We start from the raw sequence: 27,693 nt of genomic DNA on the forward strand, positions 1-27,693 counted from the left end.
GCCCTCTTCAGTGCTTCTAAAGCAGAGGTCTATAGTATGTGTGCGATATGTTTCCCCATCACACACCTTCCAGACATCTCAGATCCTCAGGCACAAAGCATATTCAACCAAAAATGTAAAGAAAGCAAATAAGTGTTGCAATATCCATATAACTCTGGAAAATACTTGCTTTGGTTTTTCTAAATATCCGCCTTCATCTTCCATATATTTCATTGTTCTTTTTGGCTTTTTCTTTTATATATTTCATGTTATTTATAATTTTGGGTCTAGTTTTCCTTATCCCTCTTAACCAGAGTCACATAGAAACCGATTTGTCCCTATTTATGTGCAGCACCAGCATACAGAGAAATATTTTCATCATGCAAATTGACATCAAATTGTAGCAAAATTAAAACTTGTCTTTACCATGTTAAATTTAATGTATTTAACAAAGCACGCTGAAATTAATTTGAAGTGTATTAATGAGTTTCAGTTGAGGATGCAGCTCTCTAGGTGACAATTAATATGACTGGCTTCCTATGGTTTTGTGTGATATCTTTTATTGTGTTTTGAGGAACATCTTTCGTTAAACATAGATTTAAAAATAATAGATATTTAAATGTTCATGTGCTTGTGAATTAGAACTAATAATTACCTGTGGGGATAATTATCTAAACCCAAGAAAGTGGGGAAATTGTGTTAAATTGTTTTGATTAATTGTACAGTTGTTTGTGGTTCACAAAGCATACTAGCATATAGTATATATGTCTCATCTAAGAAAATGAAAACAAGGGGTCATATTTCCTGAGAATGAGGGAGCATATTCACATAAAATGTGGTAGCTTGCTAATGCTTTGTGAATTATATATAATATATATAATAATAATTTTCGATTTATATAGCGCTTTTCTCCCTGTTAGACTCAAAACACTTTACATATATACCAACATAAGACATTAAAGAAAACACAATTGCAATAACTTCCAGCGCACCCATCAGCAGTGAGACTTAGACACAGAAACACAGCAAGAATGAGTTACCTGTTTATTGGAGATAGCTTTATAAATTTAACAAGCCACAATGATATCCAACAGGAAGGAATTAAAGCAGCAATAGACAGGCAGCAAGGCAGGAAAAGAAATAATAGGTCAGACACGTTTCCTTATGTTATCACATAAACATCCTCAGTGACCATACCGACTACCCATGATACACTGCCCTATATACAGGACAGCTGGGCACTCCCCGCATTTAGAAGGCTAATTAGAGTAAAGCCTATCCCATAAGACAGGCTAACATGGGCAAGGTATGTTATTGGACATAAAAATGTCTAAATTAAAAAAATGCAAAAAATAATGATAATTAAAAAATAATTATGAATAAGTAAGGTACTAAAAAACAAATGAAAACTTGCAATACCTACAATATTGATAAAGAAACAGCAAAACATAAGCTGTAATATAGAATGTATATATAACTTAATTTAGTACCTAAGAAAGTATAACGAAATATATTATTTTAAATGCACTATAAATGAAATTTAGAAGCAAAAAGCTGAAGAATACAAATTTCTAAATATAAACTAAGCTATACTAATGATCCACAAATAGTTTTACATCCCAATCAAAATTCAGACCTGCCGGCACCCTAGTGCCCAACTGAAAAATCCAGTAAACTTCTATTTTACTAAAAGCAATACCTCTATTACCACCTCTTGGGTGCCTGGAAATCAGTTGGATCGCTTGGAATGTCAGCAGCGAACTGTCAGAATGGTGATATTTTTTGAAGTGCAGGGAAATGGGAGTAGTAGACTCCGGATCATCAATTGAGCGTAAATGCTCAAGAAAGCGATCCTTTAACGCGCGAGTTGTTTGTCCTACATATTGCCTAAAACACCCCCTGCAGGTCAAAAGATATATGACATAGCAAGAATTGCACGTCATATGTTCTCGAATTTCAAACGTCTTTTGATAGTTAGTAGATGTAAAATTAGTGCCAAAAGACACATAAGCACAGGATTTACACCTTCTACTACCACATTTGAAAAATCCAGGTTTGATAGAGAGACGTTTTTTTTGTAACTGTTGCCTTGGCAACATAGAGGGAGAGAGTATGTTCCCTAGGGTTTGTGCCCTACGTGACACAAAGCAAATACCCTCTGTGACAATATCTACCAAGCTTTCATCAGTAGTCAAAATAGGAAGAGCTTTCCTTATTATGTCACAAATCTTTCCATATTCCATGCTATAGGAAGTGATAAATTTCAATTTATTAAATTTATCAGATTCCTTAGATCTGCCTGACAAGAATAGATCTTTTCTGTCTAATTGATCAACATCTCTTTTAGTTTGTTGTAAAGCTAAACGTGAATACCCTCTCCTGGCCAATCTGTCAGTCAAGTCACTAGAATGTTTCTCATAACTTATTGGGCTTGTGCAATTACGTTTAACCCTCATATATTGACTTTTTGGGATGGACTTAATGGTATGTTGTGGATGACATGATTTGGCATTCAAAATTGTATTACCAGCCATCGGTTTTCGAAACAATTCAATGTCTATGCAAGATTTTTGAACATTGGAATGTAATTCAATATCCAAAAAAGGAATCGAGTGTTTATTACTTTCCATAGTAAACTGTAAATTCAGTGAATTGTTCTGTAGATATGTTAAAAACGGGTCAAGAAGGTCTTTTGGACCTTTACAAATCAACAAAATATCGTCAATACAGCAACCAAAAAAATGTATATAATCTCTGAAGGGGTTCCCATCTCCATAGACGTGGGACAGCTCCCACCAACCCAAATACAGGTTGGCATAGGAGGGGGCAAACTTAGCCCCCATCGCTGTCCCATGCCTCTGGAGATAGAAATCCCCCTCAAAAAGAAAATAATTATGGGTCAGCAAATAGTCAACTGAGACCTCAATGAACCGTTTTAGTGCAATATCATAAGTAGAAAAATTATCCAAAAAGAATTTGATAGCCAGACCACCTTTGTCATGAGGGATACAAGTATATAACGAGACCACGTCAATAGTGACAAACGTAAAATCCTCCTGCCAAGCTAGGCTTTCAATCTGTGTAATGACATCAGACGTGTCTCTTATATAACTCATAAGGCTTAAGACCAAAGGTTGCAGGTACCCATCTATCAATTTCGAAAGAGGCTCATTCAATGAGCCTATTCCTGCCACTATGGGTCTGCCAGGTGGACAAGTGGCATGTTTGTGGACCTTCGGTAAATAATGAAATATTGCTGAAACTGGTGCTCAGCATATAAGAAATCAAAGTTAGCCTGTTTGATAACACCATCACTCAGAGCCTGCTCCAAAATAATCTTTAAAGCTGATTTGTAGTAAAAAACAGGATTATTTTTGAGCTTCTCGTATACTGTAACATCCAAAAGTTGTTTATAAGCTTCATTTAAATAGTCCTGACGATTAAGAACCACCACTTTACCACCTTTGTCAGAATTACATATGACAAGCTCATGGTTATTCTTTAATTCTTGGATAGATAGAAATTGTGCTTTAGACAGGTTAGCTCTATGATGTTGTTTGTCAATTTCAGTTAAACTTAATTTTTTCAATTCCTGCTCAACAGTTTACTGAAAAACTTCTATGGAATTGGATCTAGATTTAACTGGATAAAATTTTGATTTACCCTTCATTTTTGTAATGTCCTGGGTATCCCCAATAGGATACGGGTTTAACTCCAAGTTCTCTCTATCCAATTCCATAAGATCCAGAATAGAACATTCCTCAGAAAAATCTAAACCACGTCTGGTGGGAGCTGGTTTGTCCCCACTGACCACACTCTGGACAGTATCAGTGACTCCCAAAAATTGTTTTTTGAGAACAAGCGATCTCACAAATCTATTGAGGTCTATAACTGTATTAAAAAGATTAAAGTGTGTGGTGGGAGAAAAACCAAGACCCAGAGACAGAACCTCAATCTGTTTTCTAGATAAAACAAAGGAAGAAAGGTTAACAACATTGTTAAGATTCATGCATATTTCTGGAACTGTGTGGCTCTCCTCCTCTGCGGGTATCGCCTGGGCTTGGGTATCTGATCCTGACTTGAATTTCTGTGATCGTCCTCGTCCCCCTCTGCGCATTTTTTTCGACGTGATACAATATTAGTGTCAAGTGCAAAAGATGATAATCCTTCAGTAACAGAAGAAGTTTCAACAGATGTCTCAATGTTAGAGAAGTCATAGTCATATTCAGTGTCAGTTTCTGCAAACCTCACTTTCTTATTGTCAGAACCTCTACCTTTATAGGAACTCCTGTATCTCCTTCTTGTATTTGTCACAGTCCATTTGTATACTTTATTCAACTCATAGTCCTGTTTATCTCTCATAATCTTCGGTTTCTTAAAATTCCAAAGATTGCTTTTAAACTCAGTAATGACCTTGTGCAATTTAGTGTCATATTTTACAAAATCTGGATTATCACTAAGTGGACGTAGATAAGACTGCAATTTCTGCTTCTCATCACACAATTCTTGACGCAAAGATTTTTTGTATTCTATGAGTAGATCAATAAGTGCTAAAGAGCACTCAGTAAGAATATTATTCCATTTATCAATGAAACCTTGATCTGACACTTGGAAAGAGGGACATTTTCTAATTCTAAGGCCACGTGGTATACGTTGAGCTTTTTTATGCATCTGGAAGCTTTTAATATCCATTTCAATCCTAGTATCATTTTTCAACAAAGTATCCATTTTGAAAAAAAGACTATCCAGATTGGAATTTGCCTCCTGTTCCATACTGTCAGAATTAAAATGGTCTTCAGTGTCACTGACTTCTTCAGCAAATTGCTGCAAGACAAATCCCCCTGCTGCCATGTCTAGCTGTATAAGTCCTTAATATACAGAAAAATACTTGCTCTGTGTTAAATCCTTTATCCCTTATTGCGGTGTACTGCTACTTGTAACATAAGCACACATGAAATTGTTGGCTATAATGTCTCCAGTATATTGCAAAGCACTCGCAGCCTATTATATGTTATATGCCTTGTGCTTAAATAAATGCCTCTTCAGTGTGCACTATGACTTATTACGCACTTATACTTAAATATACATATTGCCATTCAGTTAGCAAAATACACAGAAATGTCCGTGCAGCTTACCCTTTCAGTTGATGGAGTTCAAAGCAGATGCTTTTAGCACTTATTGATCTACTCATAGAATACAAAAAATCTTTGCGTCAAGAATTGTGTGATGAGAAGCAGAAATTGCAGTCTTATCTACGTCCACTTAGTGATAATCCAGATTTTGTAAAATATGACACTAAATTGCACAAGGTCATTACTGAGTTTAAAAGCAATCTTTGGAATTTTAAGAAACAGAAGATTATGAGAGATAAACAGGACTATGAGTTGAATAAAGAATACAAATGGACTGTGACAAATACAAGAAGGAGATACAGGAGTTCATTTAAAGGTAGAGGTTCTGACAATAAGAAAGTGAGGTTTGCAGAAACTGACACTGAATATGACTATGACTCCTCTGACATTGAGACATCCGTTGAAACTTCTTCTTACTTACTGAAGGATTATCATCTTTTGCACTTGACCCTAATATTGTATCACAGTCAAAAAACGAGAAGGGCAAACAGAAGTCCACTGCACGTCGAAAAAAATACGCAGAGGGGGACGAGGACGATCAAGGAAATTCAAGTCAGGATCAGATACCCAAGCCCAGGTGATACCCGCAGAGGAGGAGAGCCACACAGTTCCAGAAATATGCATGAATCTTAACAATGTTGTTAACCTTTCTTCCATTGTTTTATCTAGAACACAGATTGAGGTCCTGTCTCTGGGTCTTGGTTTTTCTCCCACCACATATTTTAATCTTTTTAATACAGTTATAGACCTCAATAGATTTGTGAGATTGTTTGTTCTCAAAAAACATTTTTTGGGAGTCACTGATACTGTCCAGAGTGTGGTCGGTGGGGACAAACCAGCTCCCACCAAACGTGGTTTAGATTTTTCTGAGGAATGTTCTATTCTGGATCTTATGGAATTGGATAGAGAGAACTTGGAGTTAAATCCTTATCCTATTGGGAATGGGGATACCCAGGACATTACAAAAATGAAGGGTAAATCAAAATTTTATCCAATTAAATCTAGATCCAATTCCATAGAAGTTTTTCAGAAAACTGTTGAGCAGGAATTGAAAAAATTAAGTTTAACTGAAATTGACAAACAACATCATAGAGCTAACCTGTCTAAAGCACAATTTCTATCTATCCAAGAATTAAAGAATAACCATGAACTTGTCATACGTAATTCTGACAAAGGTGGTAAAGTGGTGGTTCTTAATCGTCAGGACTATTTAAATGAAGCTTATAAACAACTTTTGGATGTTACAGTATACGAGAAACTAAAAAATAATCCTGTGTTTTACTACAAATCAGCTTTAAAGATTATTTTGGAGCAGGCTCTGAGTGATGGTGTTATCAAACAGGCTAACTTTGATTTCTTATATACTGAGCACCCAGTTTCAGCAATATTTCATTATTTACCGAAGGTCCACAAACATGCCACTTGTCCACCTGGCAGACTCATAGTGGCAGGAATAGGCTCATTGAATGAGCCTCTTTCGGAATTGATAGATGGGTATCTGCAACCTTTGGTCTTGAGCCTTATAAGTTATATAAGAGACATGTCTGTTGTCATTACACAGATTGAAAGCCTAGCTTGGCAGGAGGATTTTGCGTTTGTCACAATTGACGTGGTCTCGTTATATACTTGTATTCTTCATGACAAAGGTGGTCTGGCTATCAAATTCTTTTTGGATCATTTTTCTACTTATGATATTGCACTAAAATGGTTCATTGAGGTCTCAGTTGACTATTTGCTGACCCATAATTATTTTCTTTTTGAGGGGGATTTCTATCTCCAGAGGCGTGGGACAGCGATGGGGGCTAAGTTTGCCCCCTCCTATGCCAACCTGTATTTGGGTTGGTGGGAGCTGTCCCACGTCTCTGGAGATGGGAACCCCTTCAGAGATTATATACATTTTTTTGGTCACTATATCGACGATATTTTGTTGATTTGGAAAGGTCCAAAGACCTTCTTGACCCTTTTTTAACATATCTACAGAACAATTCACTGAATTTACAGTTTACTATGGAAAGTAATAAACACTCGATTCCTTTTTTGGATATTGAATTACATTCCAATGTTCAAAAATCTTGTATAGACATTGAATTGTTTCGAAAACCGATGGCTGGTAATACAATTTTGAATGCCAAATCATGTCACCCACAACATACCATTAAGTCCATCCCAAAAAGTCAATATATGAGGGTTAAACGTAATTGCACAAGCCCAATAAATTATGAGAACACTCTAGTGACTTGACTGACAGATTGGCCAGGAGAGGATATTCACGTTTAGATTTATAACAAACTAAAAGAGATGTTGATCAATTAGACAGAAAAGATCTATTCTTGTCAGGCAGATCTAAGAAATCTGATAAATTTAATAAATTAAAATGTATCACTTCCTATAGCATGGAATATGGAAAGATTTGTGACATAATAAGGAAAGCTATTCCTAGTTTGACTACTGATGAAAGCTTGGTAGATATTGTCAAGGAGGGTATTTGCTTTGTGTCACGTAGGGCACAAACCCTAGGGAACATACTGTCTACCTCTATGTTGCCAAGGCAACAGTTACAAAAAAACTGTCTCTCTATCAAACCTGGATTTTTCAAATGTGGCAGTAGAAGGTGTAAGTCCTGTGCTTATGCGTCTTTTGGCACTAATTTTACATCTACTAACTATCAAAAGACGTTTGAAATTCGAGAACATATGACGTGCAATTCTTGCTATGTCATATATCTTTTGACATGCAGGGGGTGTTTTAGACAATATGAAGGACAAACAACTCGCGCGTTAAAGGATCACTTTCTTGAGCATTTACGCTCAATTGATGATCCGGAGTCTACTACTCCCATTTCCCTGCACTTCAAAAAATATCACCATTCTGACAGTTCGCTGCTGACATTCCAAGCGATCCAACTGATTTCCAGGCACCCAAGAGGTGGTAATAGAGGTATTGCTCTTAGTAAAATAGAAGTTTACTGAATTTTTCAGTTGGGCACTAGGGTGCCGGCAGGTCTGAATTTTGATTGGGATGTAAAACTATTTGTGGATCATTAGTATAGCTTAGTTTATATTTAGACATTTGTATTCTTCAGCTTTTTGCTTCTAAATTTCATTTATAGTGCATTTAAAATAATATATTTCGTTATACTTTCTTAGGTACTAAATTAAGTTATATATACATTCTATATTACAGCTTATGTTTTGCTGTTTCTTTATCAATATTGTAGGTATTGCAAGTTTTCATTTGTTTTTTAGTACCTTACTTATTCATAATTATTTTTTAATTATTATTATTTTTTGCATTTTTTTAATTTAGACATTTTTATTTCCAATAACATACCTTGCCCATGTTAGCCTGTCTTATGGGATAGGCATTACTCTAATTAGCCTTCTAAATGCGGGGAGTGCCCAGCTGTCCTGTATATAGGGCAGTGTATCATGGTTAGTAGGTATGGTCACTGAGGATGTTTATGTGATAACATAAGGAAACGCGTCTGACCTATTATTTCTTTTCCTGCCTTGCTGCCTGTCTATTGCTGCTTTAATTCCTTCCTGTTGGATATCATTGTGGCTTGTTAAATTTATAAAGCTATCTCCAATAAACAGGTAACTCATTCTTGCTGTGCTTCTGTGTCTAAGTCTCACTGCTGATGGTTGCGCTGGAAGTTATTGCAATTGTGTTTGTTTTTGAGCGTGGATGGAGCGCTCTGTTTCCTTTGCACCGGAGCAGTTGAGTTAATGAGGATACATCATCAGAGACGTCAAGGGTGCGCGAGCTACGTGAAGAGCGTCACGTGATTGTATATACACACAGACTGTGTTTGAGCGCTTCCCTAGCTGCATCTGATAAGACATAAAAGTTAAGAGTTTCTGAAGGTCAGATAAGCGGACTGAATGCCTGATGGAAGAGGTGGGTCTTTAGCTTTTTTTTAAACGTCTGTAAAGACAGTTCCTCTCTGATTGCGCACGGTAAAGAGTTCCAGAAAGTAGGGGCAGCGTGGCCGAATGCTCTGGAGCCTGAGTTTGTCTTTATTCTTGGCACTGAGAGGAGGGATGTGTTGGCTGACCTAAGTGAACGGGATGGGATGTAGGGTGTCAAGAGCTCTTTCAGGTACAGTGGGCCTTGGTTGTTTAAGGCTTTGAAGGTCAGCAGGCCAATTTTAAAATATGTTCGCCATTTAATTGGAAGCCAATGCAGGGAGTGGAGAACAGGTGTTATGTGGCAGGAGCGAGTTTGATTGGTCAATAGTCTGGCTGCTGCGTTTTGTACTGTCTGAAGGCGAGGAGTTCTTTTTTTGGGAGGCCCAAGTAAAGTGCATTGCAGTAATCTAGCCTAGAGGATACAAATGCACGGATTAATGTTGGCATATCATCCGGTGGAATTAAGTGTTATATCCTGGCTATGTTTTTCAGATGAAAGTAGGCAGATTTTATTACGGAGGAAATCTGCTGAACTAACAAGTTTAGAGCCTCCAAGCTCCAGGCCAGTTGGGTGATTGTGGGATATTTTTGATGCCCGGGGTCCCTCACCAAGTGTAACTCTGTTTTGTCCGGGTTCACTTTGAGACAGCTAGCATTCATCCATTCTATGAGGTCTGTCAAGCAATTGTTTATGCGGCATGCTGGGTCTGTAGTATCTGGAGCAAAGGAGAAGTAGAATTGTGTGTCATCAGCGTAAACAATGATACCTTAGGCCATGTCGGTTAATGATGTCCCTCAGTGGTAGTAAGTAAATTGCGAATAGCATGGGAAACAGGATAGATCCTTGTGGAACTCTGCAGGCCAGTTCTGTTGGTGCTGATGAGCTTGATCCTGATATTACTCTCTGTGATCTACCAGCGAGGAAAGATTTAAACCAGTTAAGGACTGTGCCTCCTAGACCCCAGATGTACTGCAAGCGCTCTATTAGAATCCTATGGTCAATGGTGTCAAATGCAGCTGAGAGATCCAGAAGGATTAGAATGGAGTAATCACCTTTGTCTCTTGCCATGAGGAGATTATTTAGCACTCGGACTAGCGCTGTTTCAGTGCTGTGGCGGCATCTGAAGCCTGACTGGAAAGGATCTAATATGTTTAGATGTGATAGATGGGCTTCCAGTTGAGTTGCCACTAATTTTTCAATTACTTTCCCCAGAAATGGGAGGTTGGATACTGGTCTGTAATTAGTCATGCAGTCTGGGTCTAATAAAGGTTTCTTTAGGAGTGGTTTTACCACAACTTCTTTTAGAGGATCTGGGAAGTCTCCTGTTTTTAGTGAACACTGCACTATTTTTGTGAGAACTGGGGCGAGTGTTTCAATGCATCCAGATATGAGCTGAGTTGGAGCAGGGCCACACGTAGTAGGGTGCAACTTCTTTTATATCCACATTTGTAAAAGTGGCCCATAAACTGGGGCAATCTGGCATTCCATTGTAGTGGTTCTGGTGTGTAACTGTTTGGCCTGCTGTGATAGCGGTTCGGATTGAGGAAATCTTGTCTCTGAAGAAGTTTGCAAATGCTTCACATTTATCCTGAGAAAAGTTGGTAGGGCTAAGCATGCATGCTTGTTTGCAGAGCCTTTCTACTGTGCGAAACAGTTGCCTGGGTCTATTGTGGGAGAGTGCAATTTCGCGTGATAAAAATGAAAACATTTTCTGAGTTATCTTGGATTGATATTTATTTAGATGTTTGGTAAGAGCGGCTTTATCCTCTGGATCATGTGTTCTGCGCCACTTTCTCTCGAGCTTACGTCCTGTTCTTTTCATTTCTCTGATGGAGCTATCAAACCATTGTGCATTGTTGTCAGTTTGGACAGTGCGTATGCGAGATGGTGCAATGCTTTCTAGGGTGTCTCTCATGGTTTTGTTGTAGAGTCGGACTAAGGAGCTTGGGTCTTTGCAGGTGCCCATTAGTTCACTTAGATCCATATGTGATGCTACACCCAGTGGTGTCACCCCTTTTAATGAGTGGTGTTTGACCAGGTTCTGAGGCTGGTGTCTGGTTGATTGTGATACAATGGAGAAGTGAATGGAGTGGTGGTCTGACCAGGTAACTGGGTTTACAGTTACTGGTGACACTTCTAGTCCAGATTGAAACACTAGATCAAGTGTATGACCTTTTCTGTGGGTGGGAGTGGTGACGATTTGTGTAAAGCCGAGTGTACTCATCAAGCTGAGGAGATCCTGCCCAAGCAGGGATAGGGTGTTGTCGATCCAAGTGTTGAAGTCTCCTAATATAAGCCATCTGGGGTGTTCAAGGATTAAGCCAGCCAAAAGGTCTGGGAGTTCCTGAAGAAATTTCTTCCCATCTCCTGGGGGTCTGTATATTAACAGTATTCTGAATCCTCTCTCTATTGAGAGGCTGGCAGCTACACATTCAAAAGATTCGGTTTTGTGGACTGATATTGGTCTGGGATTTAAGGATGATTTTGCACAGATCATAACTCCACCTCCCTTGCGATCTTGTCTCGGGCGGTGGAACACTGTGTAATTGTCTGAAATAGCTGCCTCTAGAATAGGCCCTGCATTTTCATCTAACCATGATTCTGTGATGCATGCTAATTTGCATGTTTCAATAAGGTCGGAAATAATAGCTGTTTTGTTCTTTATTGATCTGGCATTGCATAGGATTGCTCTGATAGGACAGTCTTGAGATTCTGAGTTTTTGCTCTGTACTTTGGAGACAACGTGTCTTCTAAAAGGATCACACAAAGAGATTTTCTTGATTTGATAGTGCGGTTTTTGTGGCTTTTAGGTTGGATCACTTCAATTGGGCTTGTGTGGACAGGGTGGTGGGGCAGCTGTGATAGTGTCAGGATATAGAACTTTAAATTTTGATTTTCCTCCACGACAGCCCCTGTCAGTCCCTTTGAAAATGCTGAGTGATTTTAGGGTAGCCACTAGTGAGGGACTGAGTGCTGCGACCGCTTTTTGGGGTCTTAAGGAGTGCAGATGTGAGGGTGCATAGGTGGTCATTCCCTCTGCAGTGAAGGGGTTAAAATAGCTTCTAGTATTTGTAGGAATGTTAGCAGTGGGGGCTGGTTACATTGCCCTGCTCTATAGGATTCAGGCCAGAGTGAGGTGTGAGATTTTGCACTTCAGGCTGCATTGTAGATAACAGATAAGAAAGCATGCAGGGGTTTTAAAACCAATGTATTTTAGTAAAATAGACTTCATCAATTAGTTTTTCTTGTGTTTAGAAATTAAATCTGAGCATTGCTAAATAGATGATTAAATCCAAAACCCAATTTGTGCATGGGTTGAGTCTGTGTTTTTTTTTTTTTAGTTTAAGTGTACCTTGTTTGTGGTGTTCAGCTGAAGGTAATCTCTTTCTGGTAGTAAGATGGTCCGGTGGGAGTATATTTCCATCTGTTGAGTATCTCCCTTTAGTAATGTCATCCGTTCAATTTCTATGAGTTTAGTTGTGTGTTATGTGGAGTCGGTATTGGTCCTTGAAAAAATTATGATGAATTTTTAATGTAAAAAGGTTAAAATTAAGATAAATCCAGAAGAGGTCAGGAGCCTGAGGAAAGTGTGGCAGCCAGCAGCGGCGCCTCCCCCTGTCAATTCCATAAATAACATAAGAATTAAAAGGGACATTAAAGTAATTTTATAAATACATCAGAAAGTTATTACAGCATTGCAAAAGCTCCGCATATAGAATAAATGCTTTAAAAACATTTATAAGTCATTTATGATAGCAAAAATAAGGATTGTTTTGCAGTCCTGGGACACACCCCTTGAGCCGTTTCTTAAGAATTATTTACCTTGCTTGCTTTTCTGTGGCCAATTAGGGACATATATAAACAGACTCATACACATTTCAGCAAATTACTTAGCAGCATGTATAAGGGTCAAAGTTCTGATTTCCATGGAATGCACTCCAGCCTCTCTGGGGGTTGTGGAAGAACAACAATTGTTCAATTTATTAGAGGAAGAGCAATGATGCAAGTAAAATATTTGGTTAACTTCTTGTGCTGTTAACTTTGCTTTTTCAGGTGGCCGCACGGGTGAGTTGTGAGGTCTGATACTAACCCCAACTATTTCTTAGGGACCTTAATTAAACGGTTCTTCTTCTCTGTATAGATTTGATGATATTAGGGCTTTAGGGCTTGTGTGTGGCTGATAGAGCGTATGACCCATTCTCGTGTCAGAATATTATAGCCGTTAGGTTTACATGGCTGACGGTAATGGCGTCTTGATGAGGGGGCCAGTCTGTGTGCGAATCTTCTTACCGTTCTCGCCAGCTCTCAATATTGACCCTCAGCTGGTGCCTGTCTGGTTTGATGTCGCTCTGTGCCGGAGGTGCTGCGTTTGCCCCTTCTCCTCTCACTGTAAACTGTTACGGTCTGGATCCAAGATGGTGCCGCAGCGTCACACAGGACTGGGTTTGTGTTAACCAGCTGTTTATTGTGCTGAGTCTTTCAGTTTTGCAGCTCAGTATTTCAAGAATCAAAAGCGGATCGGTGCTGTGTTCCCATGGAGAGTGAGTGAGGGCTCCATGTGTCCCCTATAATGGCCAAGAATCTTGACGTCTACAGAACGCTGCTGTTATGCTGCCATGTTCCAGCACGGCACTGCTCCACCCCATGAACCATGTCATTTTAATTTAACTTTACTGTTCCTTTAACTATAGTCACAGTTTTAGTGCATTTGGCACATGGTATTACATAATCTGTTTCCACTATATTATACAAATTTATATCTTGGCCAGTCTTTTAAAAGGATTGTTAAATAGTCTGTTTCATTGTTGTATTAAAAACAGCATTTAGAAGTGGCTTATGTGTAATAGAGATTATTGCAGTATATATTATTCATAATTTTAAATTAATTTGTGCAGTGCTCATTACTTCTTGTCATAGCCCTACAAGGAGGCTGAGACCTCTGCAGGAAGCTTTTCGAAGCCTCATGTCATTAAACTTCTGGACTGACATGAGCTGGTTTACTATAAAGTATCTAGCATGATGCCATAAAACGTCTACTAGAGTAAAATGGGCTGGTTTAGTATTAAGTTAATAGACTAGATAAAGAGTGAGTCTGATTTGCTCATGCTCAGATCAGCCAGAATGTAACCTAAGTTGCCAAGATGTCTGCTCTCTTATCACACTGAGAGCAGGGGCTACGCAAGAATTTGCAAGTGCTTGTTTTGCATGAAAACAAGTAAGTTGTTAGCTGTAGCACAATCTCTTTACTTTTATTTCTACTTTGATGTAACATATTTGTATTTATCAAATGATCGATGTCTAATACCCCTGCATGTTGTCTTCTCTTTATACTTGACTGTGTTTATGTATTCTGCTATAATTATAACGTTTTGCTGTCTCAATTACTGTGTACAATGCTAGCTTAATATAACTGAGGTTATTGTCTATTGTTTAAAATTCAGTCTCTTGCTGCCTATGCATTATACTACCTTGCTTACTAAACTGTGCTCTTAGCAGACTGCTAAAGTTTGATCCATCTTTGTTCTAGCTACCCTGTTTGATTTTTACTGGAAAGATCATATATAATTAGATTGTTCCAGTTTCGTAATACTTCTTGTTCCAGCCACCCTGTTTTCCATTGAGCTTATATAAGCAGATGACTCTAGCCTCACAATACTGCTCATTTCAGTTACCTTGCTTGTCATTTAAAAAACTGAGCTGCTTCATGTGCATCCTTAAAGTCTGATCTGCTATTATCCAGTCTTCAGCTGACGTGTGTACTATTGCTTGCTGGATGCATTGCTACAGGTTTTGTTCATCTTGTATTTGGATCTCATCTCTATAAGTTCTTACATCAATAGGTCAAATACCAAGGTTAAATGCATTGCTGAAACGTTATAGTTGGATCCATGATTTTGTACAACTTCTCTACAATCGCACTAGAACTAAAATGGGCTCTCTTAAGGTGATCTTTGAACCTGGCTTGAATTACTTTAAATCTAATTTTAGAAAATGAAATTGTTTCTCCCTGATAATCCAAAGATCCAAGTCAATCAGTATCTTCTAAAAGAGAGAAGCTTCAGATTAATGTTTAAGAGACCATATGAATTACCTGTGAATATTAAACTGTCTCTATTTTCTACTTTACAGGAAACTTAGCATGGATACTTTGAATGTGCTGCACTACAGAAGTGTGCAGAAAATTGAAGAGTTGTTTAAAAATTGTATGCTCTCTCAATCATGAAAGAAAAATTTTGGATTTCATGTCCCTTTAACAGGGGAGCACCTGACACTGGTATAAATTCTCATTTGCATCAAATATAAATTAAACTGAAATGTTTTCACTACAATTTAACTTGCATTTGCCTCTAAAAATACTTTTCTGTCAGTTAAATAAGTGTATAGTAAATTTTTAGCAAACTTCAACTGCATACAGCTGGCAAGAAAAATCAGTTAAACTTGGTAGTGTAAAATGCTTAGAGTATATCATTAATATTGTAAAAGAGAGATTCAGATATACTTGGCGAACTCCCCTGTTCAGGCCAGACAACTTTCCCTACCACTTTCTAAAGCTGACACTTTTTTATATAGAACAAATACAAAGGGCAATGTAATTTGTTAAAGATACAGAGACATACAGTATGCAAAGTATGATCCTAATTTTTAAAGTAACACAGAAGCTTTCAAAATATAATTAGAATTTGTAAAATCACTTCTATCTACATCACAATCTAAATGCATTAAAATGCAAAATACAAAGTGCAAAACTTACATGTAATTAAAGGGATATTTAATCCAATTGTTTTTCTTTCATGATTCAGATAGAGCATGCAATTTTAAGCAACTTTCTAATGTACTACTATTATCAATTTTTCATTCTCTTGGTATCTTTATTTGAAAAAGCAGGAATGTAAGATTATAAGCTGGCCCATCTTTGGTTCAGAGCCTGGGTAGCCCTTGCTGATTGGAGGCTAAATATAGCGACCAATCAGCAAGCTCTGCCCAGGGTGCTGAACCAAATATGGGCCGGATTGTAAACTTACATTCCTCATTTTTCAAATAAAGATCCCAAGAAAATGAAGAAAAAATTACCATAGTAGTAAATTAGAAAGTTGCTTAAAATTGCATGATCCATCTGAATCATGACAGAATTTTTTTTTGTTCAATATCCCTTTGATTTCAATGTCCCTTTAAAGACGTATAGCAAAGGATGCCTTTTCAGCTTCAGGTGACAGGAGTGACTAACACAGTAACTAGAACAAACGCGTTTCGGCCATAATACTGGCCTATTTCAATGTTAGAAAATAATGGACCCATTATTTTCTAACCTTGAAAAAGGCCGGTATTACAGGGAGTGACCCACGTTTTTTATAGTGTGTGGGTGTTGGGTAACAGGGTCAGGGTTTTTCTCTATTTTATTGTATATCAATTAAAGTTTATGATTTAACTTTAGATTATTCAGGGTAATAGAAATGAGTGCTATTTAAACCCCTATCTGTTTTGTTTGTGCATATTATTTAATGTTAAAGGGGTAGCATTGGACCCCCTCCTGGGTTTTTTTTGTCCTATTCTCCTACTTACATAGCGCCAGTACTCTTTTTATTTTTTGTAACTATTTGGCTTTTCAATGTCACATATGTTCTTGTTAGATAATCTGTGCAACCTTTTCTTATCTGTCAACAATTATAGAAGCTTAATCAGAAAATATGGTAATATAATTAGTAATTTCTCTGGTTTGCTATGATTTTATTCAATCTCTTTCAGCTATGTTGAGAATTTTAACACAGTATTTCCCTTTCTCTCTCTAAATGTCTTTGGTTCATTGTCAATCTGATAACTATTAACTTATTGTTGATTGGTACTGCATTAAATCACTGCTTAGCAGCGTTATGAGGCTTCATTAAAGTTTGTTTATTATGCTTAAATCATCTGTTGATTATTGTTAATTATTTCTGATTTATATTCTTTTTAATAAAGCTATTCTGATTAGAAATCCTGTTTTGGATTATTTTATAGATCAACTAAACTAAAAATATGTTTGTGTGTGTCTGTGTGTATATATATATATATATATATATATATATATATAAAATATATATGAATAAGCTTTCACTGGTCTTTAGATAACAGTGTCAACCAAAATTTTTATTTCGTGCTGTAACATTTCGGGACCAAACACTGTCCCTTCTTCTGACAAATAAAAAGTGAACAAAAGCTGCCTTTTATAGGACCCCAACACACTCCCTTAAAAATAGGCCAATCCAGGCAGTGCTGTGTACACACCCCATACAACCGTAATCACCATTGGATAATATACATAGTGTCATTTAATCATTGTGTCAAATAATCAAAATAAGACTAGCATCAGGGTCCCCAGTCGGAATGAAAACATAGGAGAAAGTAAACCGGTCTGTAATGTCAACACATGTAAAAGTAAATTCATCAAAAACGCATAACATATATAAATCCATAAATAAACAAAGTCTGTGAAAAAGGGGGCATAACAATAAAAGACCAATCAACACCCAAACTTAGGCGTGATGTCAGAGTGATCCACCCCTAACCTGTGTATGACTATCTGTCAGCTCCGTATCGATATAAATCACATTGTGTCCTAAAGATCGTTAATCACTGCTTACGCCAGAACACCAATATAGCAAACCCTGGACCGAGGTATGTAACAAGATGCAGTGGCAGAAAGGGCAACCGCATGCTACAATAAAGCACAATAAAGCACAATAAAAAACATACGGCTAGATTTGGAGTTCGGCGGTAGATGGGTTGCTAACGCCACGCGTGTTTTATGTCTAACGCACGGCATTGTTTGACTCCGGTATTTAGAGTACAAAAAAGACCATCTGACGATGCTCCTAACGCGTGTATGTCACATGCGGAATACTGCCCGCGTTAGACAGTCTCCAATAGAGATCAATGGAAATGCAAAAAAATAGCTTTTTTCACCTAACACTCGATCTCGCGAAAAATACGCACAGCTCGGTCATATGACGCATACCACATCATGCACAACAATAACACGCCGCAAATGTCACAACAACAATCAATCAACAAAGCACACAAGCATTACACATTCACAAACGGGGGGATTTTTACTAAAATTTAATACGGGGAATACGCATATACTTTAAGATGCGGAAATTCGCAAAATAACAACAAGGAATAAAAAATATATACATACACTAGAAAAATAATCGCATTCAATATCACTATATATTAGGACAAACATACATATACAACACTTCACTAATAACACACCATCGCAAATTCACATTTAAAAAGAATACTATTGGACAATGTTAGAGAAAACGAACACTATGACATCATCGCATTCTACACATTCCACAAATACTAACTCAAAATGAGCATGCGCAAATTCACACAACTAATACACATTGCACTAATATTAATTGCTAATAAAGCACACCTGAACACAATTTACAACGGAAATTGGTACATCATTAAACATTTACACAGGGTATATAAGCACCACACAAGCAGGGCTTCTTTGACTGTGTTGCTGGTGGGTCTTTGGAGATTGGAGGTTTAAGATTAGAGAGTTGGTGCATTATTGTGAGTGAGTTAGTGTTAGCGTGAGAGAGTCAGTTGTTAGTGTTATCGTGAGTGAGTTAGTGGGAGTTAGTGGGATTGGGAGAGAGTCTGTTAGTGGGAGCGTGAGTGAGTTAGTGGGAGTGGGAGTTGTTATTGAGAGTTGTTAGTGGGAGCGTGAGTTAGTGGTAGTTAGTGAGAGTTCGTGGGAGTGTTTGTTAGTGAGAATTAGTAGTAGTGTGTTAGTGAGAATTAGTAGTAGTGTGAGTAGTGTGAGTTAGCGAGCAAGTGATTTTTCTGTACACGTAACACATTTACACGCAAACACATTCAATACATACATACATTATCAATAACACTACATACATTCCATACCCCCTACCCCCTCATACTACACTCCATACCCCATTCCCTGTAGTCCCATTCCCAGTAATCCCATATACTCTTATCCCATACCCCATACCCATCCCATAACCATCCCCTAGTTACATTTAGTTTACATATCCTCCTTTTAGTCTTCTTCTTCTTTTGGTTTATTTAAATACTCCTTACCCTCTTTGTTTTTTTACATCCCTCTCACACTTTCAGCACTTTTTTTGTCTTTTTAGCTCTTTATTTTGACCCCCTTTCATTTCATCACACTCACTTTTTGTTTGATTATTTGGGGTTTAGTTTAGGGAACAGATGGAGGCCAGGCAGGGGAGAGGTAGAGGGGGGAGGAGAGGGACGGGGAGAGGAACAGGGCAGGAAGGGGGGCAGGAAGGGAGGCAGGAAGCAGGGGTGGAAGCGGTGAGTGGACCCAGCCACTTGGTTCAAGATGAACAAGTGGCTGGGCCCAGTGGCGGACAGAGTAGGGCTTCACAGTCCGGGAAACAGAGGGCATCGTCACAGGGGAAGGCCAAGGCGACTAGGGAGGCGAGGTTTTCGATGGAGGAGAAGGAGGCCCTCGTAGAGGCCTATATGGCCAGGTATAGGAAGCTGCAGCACCAGAAGACTACCCCGACTGACAAGAGGAGGCTCTGGAATGAGATAAGAAATGCAGTCAATGCAGTGGGTGGCCGGAACAGAGATCTGGATTCGATAAAACATCGCTACCGGGACTGTAAGATGGATCTCAAGAAAAAGTTAAGCCTGGAGGCCCGACATGCCGCAGGAACCGGTGGCGGACCTGCCCTGGAAATAGAGTACTGCCGATGGGAGGAAATGTTGCGGCCCAGCATCTCCGAGGTGGAAATAGTCGGTATCGGAGGAATTGATACCGGGAACCTGCCACTCTCATCTGACGGTAAGCTCATTGAACAATAAATTCACATACGAATGTATTTCAAGGGACACTATACGCAAACCTTTACTTTCATGATTGAGGTAGCGAATACAATTTGACAAAACATTCAAATGTACTTATATTACCTAATTTGAATCATTCTTGAGATATATTTTAATGAAGAAATAGCCATGCACACGGTGAAACAATCACAGGAGGCAGCTATATTCAGCTAACAATCAGCATCTTATAAGCATATTTAGATATGCTTTTCAACAAAGAATATCCAGAGAATGAAGCTAATTAGATAAGAAAAGTACATTAGAAAGTTGATTATAAATGTATGCTTCTAAATCATGAAAGATAAAACATTGGGTTTCATGTCCCTTTAAGGATCAGATTAATGCTATAACGTTGTTTACACGCATTCACAATTACTTTGCGGTTACATCAGTATCTAGGCTATAGGTTAGGTGTGCATTTAAACAGACTGAAAACAAACGTGAAAACATTCAGATTGACCAGAGATATCACAAACACAGTTTAGAAAATGCGGAAATCGTATTGATTGTTAGATTTCAAAGTGGATTAATGATTCTGCATTTGTAATTGTATCGTAAGCTAAGTCATTTAAAGCTTCATTTGCAAATATGCTAATATATACATTTTTTTTTTTAAATATACAGAGTCTGGGGAGGAGGCAGCACAAGAAACACAGCCTCATCCATCTCCCCGGGATGAGAGTGGTGGGGAGGAATTTCCACTTCGGAGGGAAGAGGCCCCCCGTGACGAAGAGCGCACGGAAGCTGATGAAGAGGCCCCGGAAGCAGAGGAGGAGCCCGCGGAACCAGAGGACCCTCAAGGACCTGCACACCGCCATGCACGGGCACCCCGCCGTGCACGGGCACCCCGCCGTGCACGGGTACCCCGCCAAGCACAACAAGAGGAAATAGCGGAGGTGCGGGTTCTACTGGACTACATTGACCAGATGCGTAACTCCCGGATACAAAATATCGAAGGCCGAACTCGAATTATTGATGGACAAAATCAAATAATTGAAGGCCAAAACCAAATAATAAACATACTTAATAGAATCGAACAAGGCCAAAACAGAATCATTAATCTGCACCAAGAGATGTTCAATTTTTTCCGGGAGGCGCATGCTGGTCTGCATCCTGGTCCGCCTCCTGCTGCTGGGCCTCCTGCTGCTGGGCCTCTTGCTGCTGGGCCTCCTGCTGCCGGCCCATCTCCTCCTGCTGGCCCATCTACTCCTCTTCAGCCATCTCCTCCTCTTCAGCCATCTCATCCTCTTCAGCCATCTCCTCCTCTTCAGCCATCTCCTCCTCTGCAGCCATCTCCTCCTCTTCAGCCATCTTCTCCTCCTCAGCCATCTTCTCCTCCTCAGCCATCTTCTCCTCCTCACCTTGGTCGTCCCAGTACTCTTCCTTCCACTCTTCCCACAACATCTCCAAGGAGAACTCTTCAGAGTCGGCAGTGGCCCCTCCCAGAGCCTCAGCCCTGTGGGAAGAGGGGAAGGAAGAGGAAGTAAGTATTTATTTTCATATTTAATGTTTTTTTTATTTAATGTGTAATGGATAGGTATGTGATGATGTGGTTTTCATACACTTGTGGACCACACTCTGTATATAATCTACTTCTATGGGACCGGGTCCATGGAGGCAGATTGCTTGCAGAGTGTGGGTTATAAGTGTGTGAAAACCACATCATCACATACCTATCCTTGTTCATGATATTGATTGGTTTCTGTGATGTGATGTCCAAACTGTTTCCCGAATCGCAAAAAAAATTACCATTACAATTATCCATGATGGCATATTACTGTTTGAATGCCAATAACACAGCTTAAAGGGACAGTCAGAAAATTATTGATTACAAAGAAAACACTGTATTACGCATTATCAAGTTGGAAACAACAAAACATGGAGAAATACGTGTGACTTATGTGCTTAACCTTGTATCTATGACTAGGAAAAATGACCACTTATTTGTTGTTCTGACATAACAACATTTTAGATATCAATGATCAATACATGGTAAATAATATGCTGTATGAGCACAAGGTTTTACATATACAAATGCTATCCAAATGCCCTCTAGTGGTCAAATTGTATAATAATTACATGCACTCTTCAAGCTCGAAGAAATGAGCACACGAACCTCATAGGTTTAGCTAGCAAATTTAAATAAACACAGACAAATGATTAATTGGTGAGAAACATTTGATATCATTGATATTACAAAATTGACTTTTAGAATAATGCAAAACATTATTTGTTTTCTAAACTGTCCCTTTAACAAAATTACATATGCTAACATATATTTGAAGCTTGTTGGTATATCTACATGTACTTGTTCAAACAATAAATATTGAAATCAGATTTATATTGACATGTTAAATAAAGTCTATTTTCTTAAAGAGACATTATTGTGTTAATTTTTTTTTAGAAAGACATTTGTTTTAACAATGAATATGGTTTAAAGTCCTTTTAGGAGTGGGGGGTGAAAATATGCTAACAATAATATATTTGAAGATTAAACAATGTGGAACTCATACATGATACAAAAATCAACATTTGCATTAAAGGGACAGTATACTATATTTTTAACAGAACTGTATGTAATAGACACTACTACAAACAACAAGATTAACATATACTGATATCAATATTACAAAGCTTCAAACACTTTCAAAGAAAATCGGGTTAGCTCTATTGAAAATATAGATGAACCCCCATTACAACCGTAAAACAAGACAATACACCATCATACACAAAACAGGAGAAAGCTGGAGATGGTACTCACATGAAACTTAGAGGCTTGGCGAGGAGTCTGATAATGAATTACATTTTATTTGAAAAGAAGCAAAATGAAACGTGTATTTGTTAAACAATGGACTATCTAACTAGAGACCAAATTAAAAGATTTCATTTATAATGTGAGTGTCTAATGAACCTTTAATAAAATATACAACGAAATTACATTTAGAAGAAGTCGGCATCATATATTTAGCATATGATAAAGCTAAATGCATATTGATTACTTTATTCTAACACAATAGCGCATATTTATTAATTAGATATCTTTAACATTAAACACAACAGTCATTTTTCTGAAAAAGGAACATATTGTTGACAAACATATTAAACAACATGGACTATAGAGATTTGGACTTGCCTCGAAATATCATATGCATGAAAACATTTTGCTTTCGTTCGTTTATTCAACCAGACATCCAGCAAAAGAGAATGTGGTGGTCTTTATCAGCTACGGGTCAACAATGTAACATGATGCAAATAATACATATTCGCAAGGTTTTTAAAATTGGCTGCAGTCACAAACTTGTTTAACGTGCACAAACAAATATTGCGGGACTACGTAATCCAATCAGATGTTTTTTTACCTTTGCATGTGATGTCTTAACATGGCGCTTCCTTGATCACGTAAGAACGCCATCCAATAAAAGGCACATTCTTGATCACGTAAGAACGGCCAAAAAAAAAAGGCGCATCCTTGATCGCGTCAAAACGCCATCCAATAAAAAGCACATTCTTGATCACGTAAGAACGTCAGTCAATACAAGGAATCATTGGACAGCCTGGCAGGTGACGTCTTAAGCAACATGGCGCATCCGAGATCGCTGAAAAACCGCAGCCAATACAAGGACTCAGTTGACAGCTTGGCATATCACTAAGAAACGAATTTATATTTTAGGAACTAGTATGTGTCTAGATTGCTATCTAGGAATGTCACCAAATCAGGAATCATCTTTTCGGACTTGACTGTCCCTTGAACTATAGCTATGGTGTATATCTTTAACATTTAAAAGATACACATGAGAAATACATATGCCATTGATGTTTTAATATATGTTTTGATTGTTTTGGAATAACAATAATTATACATGGATTGATTAAACGTGTCATTTATTCAGGTTTAAATATGGTCAGCCTATCTATAGCCATATATGGGAGGAGAAGTATTTTGTTAACATATTTGTTAAAAAATATTCATCATCTAAAATATTTGCATTACACACAGAGATTTATTTGGTTACACTTTTACAATAAGATAGAATTGAAAATGAAATACATGTGCTGTCAACATTACAATAAGATTGTTTATTAATAAGATTATATGTCCTTGTTCATGTAAAAAGGACAAAAACGCTTTAGAAATGGAAATACATTCATTAACAATTGTGCTCACCATCACTTAAAGGGACATGATTTTGTTTTTAAAAAGAGGATACACATAGACAATACTATTTCAATAAAATGAACACTTTACAGGGATTATATCATTGTATCAATCCTCAGATCATTTGTTAAAGGTGCATCAATTCATGCAGAGTTTCTAAATACACACATGGATGTGAAAATTGAAATATACATATATACACAAATAACAATCTATATATACATATATAAAACAATTACAATGCTAATCATAATCATGCAATGATAAAGCTAAGAGAAAAATATATAAAGACAAATAATAAGATTACATTGGAGATGTTAATCTTAAAGTCATTTACAATTGTCTTACATATATGATTTTTTTTTTTAAATTATTTTTGGTAGGTCCCTTTAAGGATCAACAAGATAAACTAGAGCTTTCAAAAAATAACATGAAGAATGAGGACAAAGAATCGTGCAATGACATGTCTTTTATTAGTATGTAAGAAAACATCAACAACGTTTAGAAATAATCTTGTAAAAATAAGGAATATTTGAGCCATATGACAAGGTAACAGAGTGCATCACAGTCCATGAAGAGAGTTGCCAAGGGCCACCATAGCCCCTTTGGAGACATATGACAAGGTAACAGAGTGCATCACAGTCCATGAAGAGAGTTGCCAAGGGCCACCATAGCCCCATTGGAGACATATGACAAGGTAACAGAGTGCATCACAGTCCATGAAGAGAGTTGCCAAGGGCCACCATAGCCCCATTGGAGACATATGACAAGGTAACAGAGTGCATCACAGTCCATGAAGAGAGTTGCCAAGGGCCACCATAGCCCCATTGGAGACATATAAAAACAGGTAACAGAGTGCATCACAGTCCATGAAGAGAGTTGCCAAGGGCCACCATAGCCCCATTGGAGACATATGACAAGGTAACAGAGTGCATCACAGTCCATGAAGAGAGTTGCCAAGGGCCACCATAGCCCCATTGGAGACATATGACAAGGTAACATAGTGCATCACAGTCCATGAAGAGAGTTGCCAAGGGCCACCATAGCCCCATTGGAGACATATGACAAGGTAACACAGTGCATCACAGTCCATGAAGAGAGTTGCCAAGGGCCACCATAGCCCCATTGGAGACATATGACACGGTAACACAGTGCATCACAGTCCATGAAGAGAGTTACCAAGGGCCAGCATAGCCCCATTGGACACATATGACAAGGTAAAAGAGTGCATCACAGTCCATGAAGAGAGTTGCCAAGGGCCACCATAGCCCCATTGGAGACATATGACAAGGTAACAGAGTACATCACAGTCCATGAAGAGAGTTGCCAAGGGCCACCATAGCCCCATTGGAGACATATCATTGTATCAATCCTCAGATCATTTGTTAAAGGTGCATCAATTCATGCAGAGTTTCTAAATACACACATGGATGTGAAAATTGAAATATACATATATACACAAATAACAATCTATATATACATATATAAAACAATTACTATGCTAATCATAATCATGCAATGATAAAGCTAAGAGAAAAATATATAAAGACAAATAATAAGATTACATTGGAGATGTTAATCTTAAAGTCATTTACAATTGTCTTACATATATGATTTTTTTTTTTAAATTATTTTTGGTAGGTCCCTTTAAGGATCAACAAGATAAACTAGAGCTTTCAAAAAATAACATGAAGAATGAGGACAAAGAATCGTGCAATGACATGTCTTTTATTAGTATGTAAGAAAACATCAACAACGTTTAGAAATAATCTTGTAAAAATAAGGAATATTTGAGCCATATGACAAGGTAACAGAGTGCATTACAGTCCATGAAGAGAGTTGCCAAGGGCCACCATAGCCCCATTGGAGACATATGACAAGGTAACAGAGTGCATCACAGTCCATGAAGAGAGTTGCCAAGGGCCACCATAGCCCCATTGGAGACATATGACAAGGTAACATAGTGCATCACAGTCCATGAAGAGAGTTGCCAAGGGCCACCATAGCCCCATTGGAGACATATGACAAGGTAACACAGTGCATCACAGTCCATGAAGAGAGTTGCCAAGGGCCACCATAGCCCCATTGGAGACATATGACACGGTAACACAGTGCATCACAGTCCATGAAGAGAGTTACCAAGGGCCAGCATAGCCCCATTGGAGACATATGACAAGGTAAAAGAGTGCATCACAGTCCATGAAGAGAGTTGCCAAGGGCCACCATAGCCCCATTGGAGACATATGACAAGGTAACAGAGTACATCACAGTCCATGAAGAGAGTTGCCAAGGGCCACCATAGCCCCATTGGAGACATATGACAAGGTAACAGAGTGCATCACAGTCCATGAAGAGAGTTGCTAAGGGCCACCATAGCCCCATTGGAGACATATGACAAGGTAACAGAGTGCATCACAGTCCATGAAGAGAGTTGCCAAGGGCCACCATAGCCCCATTGGAGACATATGACAAGGTAACAGAGTGCATCACAGTCCATGAAGAGAGTTGCCAAGGGCCACCATAGCCCCATTGGAGACATATGACAAGGTAACAGAGTGCATCACAGTCCATGAAGAGAGTTGCCAAGGGCCACCATAGCCCCATTGGAGACATATGACAAGGTAACAGAGTGCATCACAGTCCATGAAGAGAGTTGCCAAGGGCCACCATAGCCCCATTGGAGACATATGACAAGGTAACATAGTGCATCACAGTCCATGAAGAGAGTTGCCAAGGACCACCATAGCCCCATTGGAGACATATGACAAGGTAACACAGTGCATCACAGTCCATGAAGAGAGTTGCCAAGGGCCACCATAGCCCCATTGGAGACCTATGACAAGGTAACACAGTGCATCACAGTCCATGAAGAGAGTTACCAAGGGCCAGCATAGCCCCATTGGAGACATATGACAAGGTAAAAGAGTGCATCACAGTCCATGAAGAGAGTTGCCAAGGGCCACCATAGCCCCATTGGAGACATATGACAAGGTAACAGAGTGCATCACAGTCCATGAAGAGAGTTGCCAAGGGCCACCATAGCCCCATTGGAGACATATGACAAGGTAACAGAGTGCATCACAGTCCATGAAGAGAGTTGCCAAGGGCCACCATAGCCCCATTGGAGACATATGACAAGGTAACAGAGTGCATCACAGTCCATGAAGAGAGTTGCCAAGGGCCACCATAGCCCCATTGGAGACATATGACAAGGTAACAGAGTGCATCACAGTCCATGAAGAGAGTTGCCAAGGGCCACCATAGCCCCATTGGAGACATATGACAAGGTAACATAGTGCATCACAGTCCATGAAGAGAGTTGCCAAGGGCCACCATAGCCCCATTGGAGACATATGACAAGGTAACACAGTGCATCACAGTCCATGAAGAGAGTTGCCAAGGGCCACCATAGCCCCATTGGAGACATATGACACGGTAACACAGTGCATCACAGTCCATGAAGAGAGTTACCAAGGGCCATCATAGCCCCATTGGAGACATATGACAAGGTAAAAGAGTGCATCACAGTCCATGAAGAGAGTTGCCAAGGGCCACCATAGCCCCATTGGAGACATATGACAAGGTAACAGAGTACATCACAGTCCATGAAGAGAGTTGCCAAGGGCCACCATAGCCCCATTGGAG

The sequence above is a fragment of the Bombina bombina genome, chromosome 2 (assembly GCF_027579735.1).
Source record: "Bombina bombina isolate aBomBom1 chromosome 2, aBomBom1.pri, whole genome shotgun sequence".
NCBI lineage: Eukaryota > Metazoa > Chordata > Amphibia > Anura > Bombinatoridae > Bombina > Bombina bombina.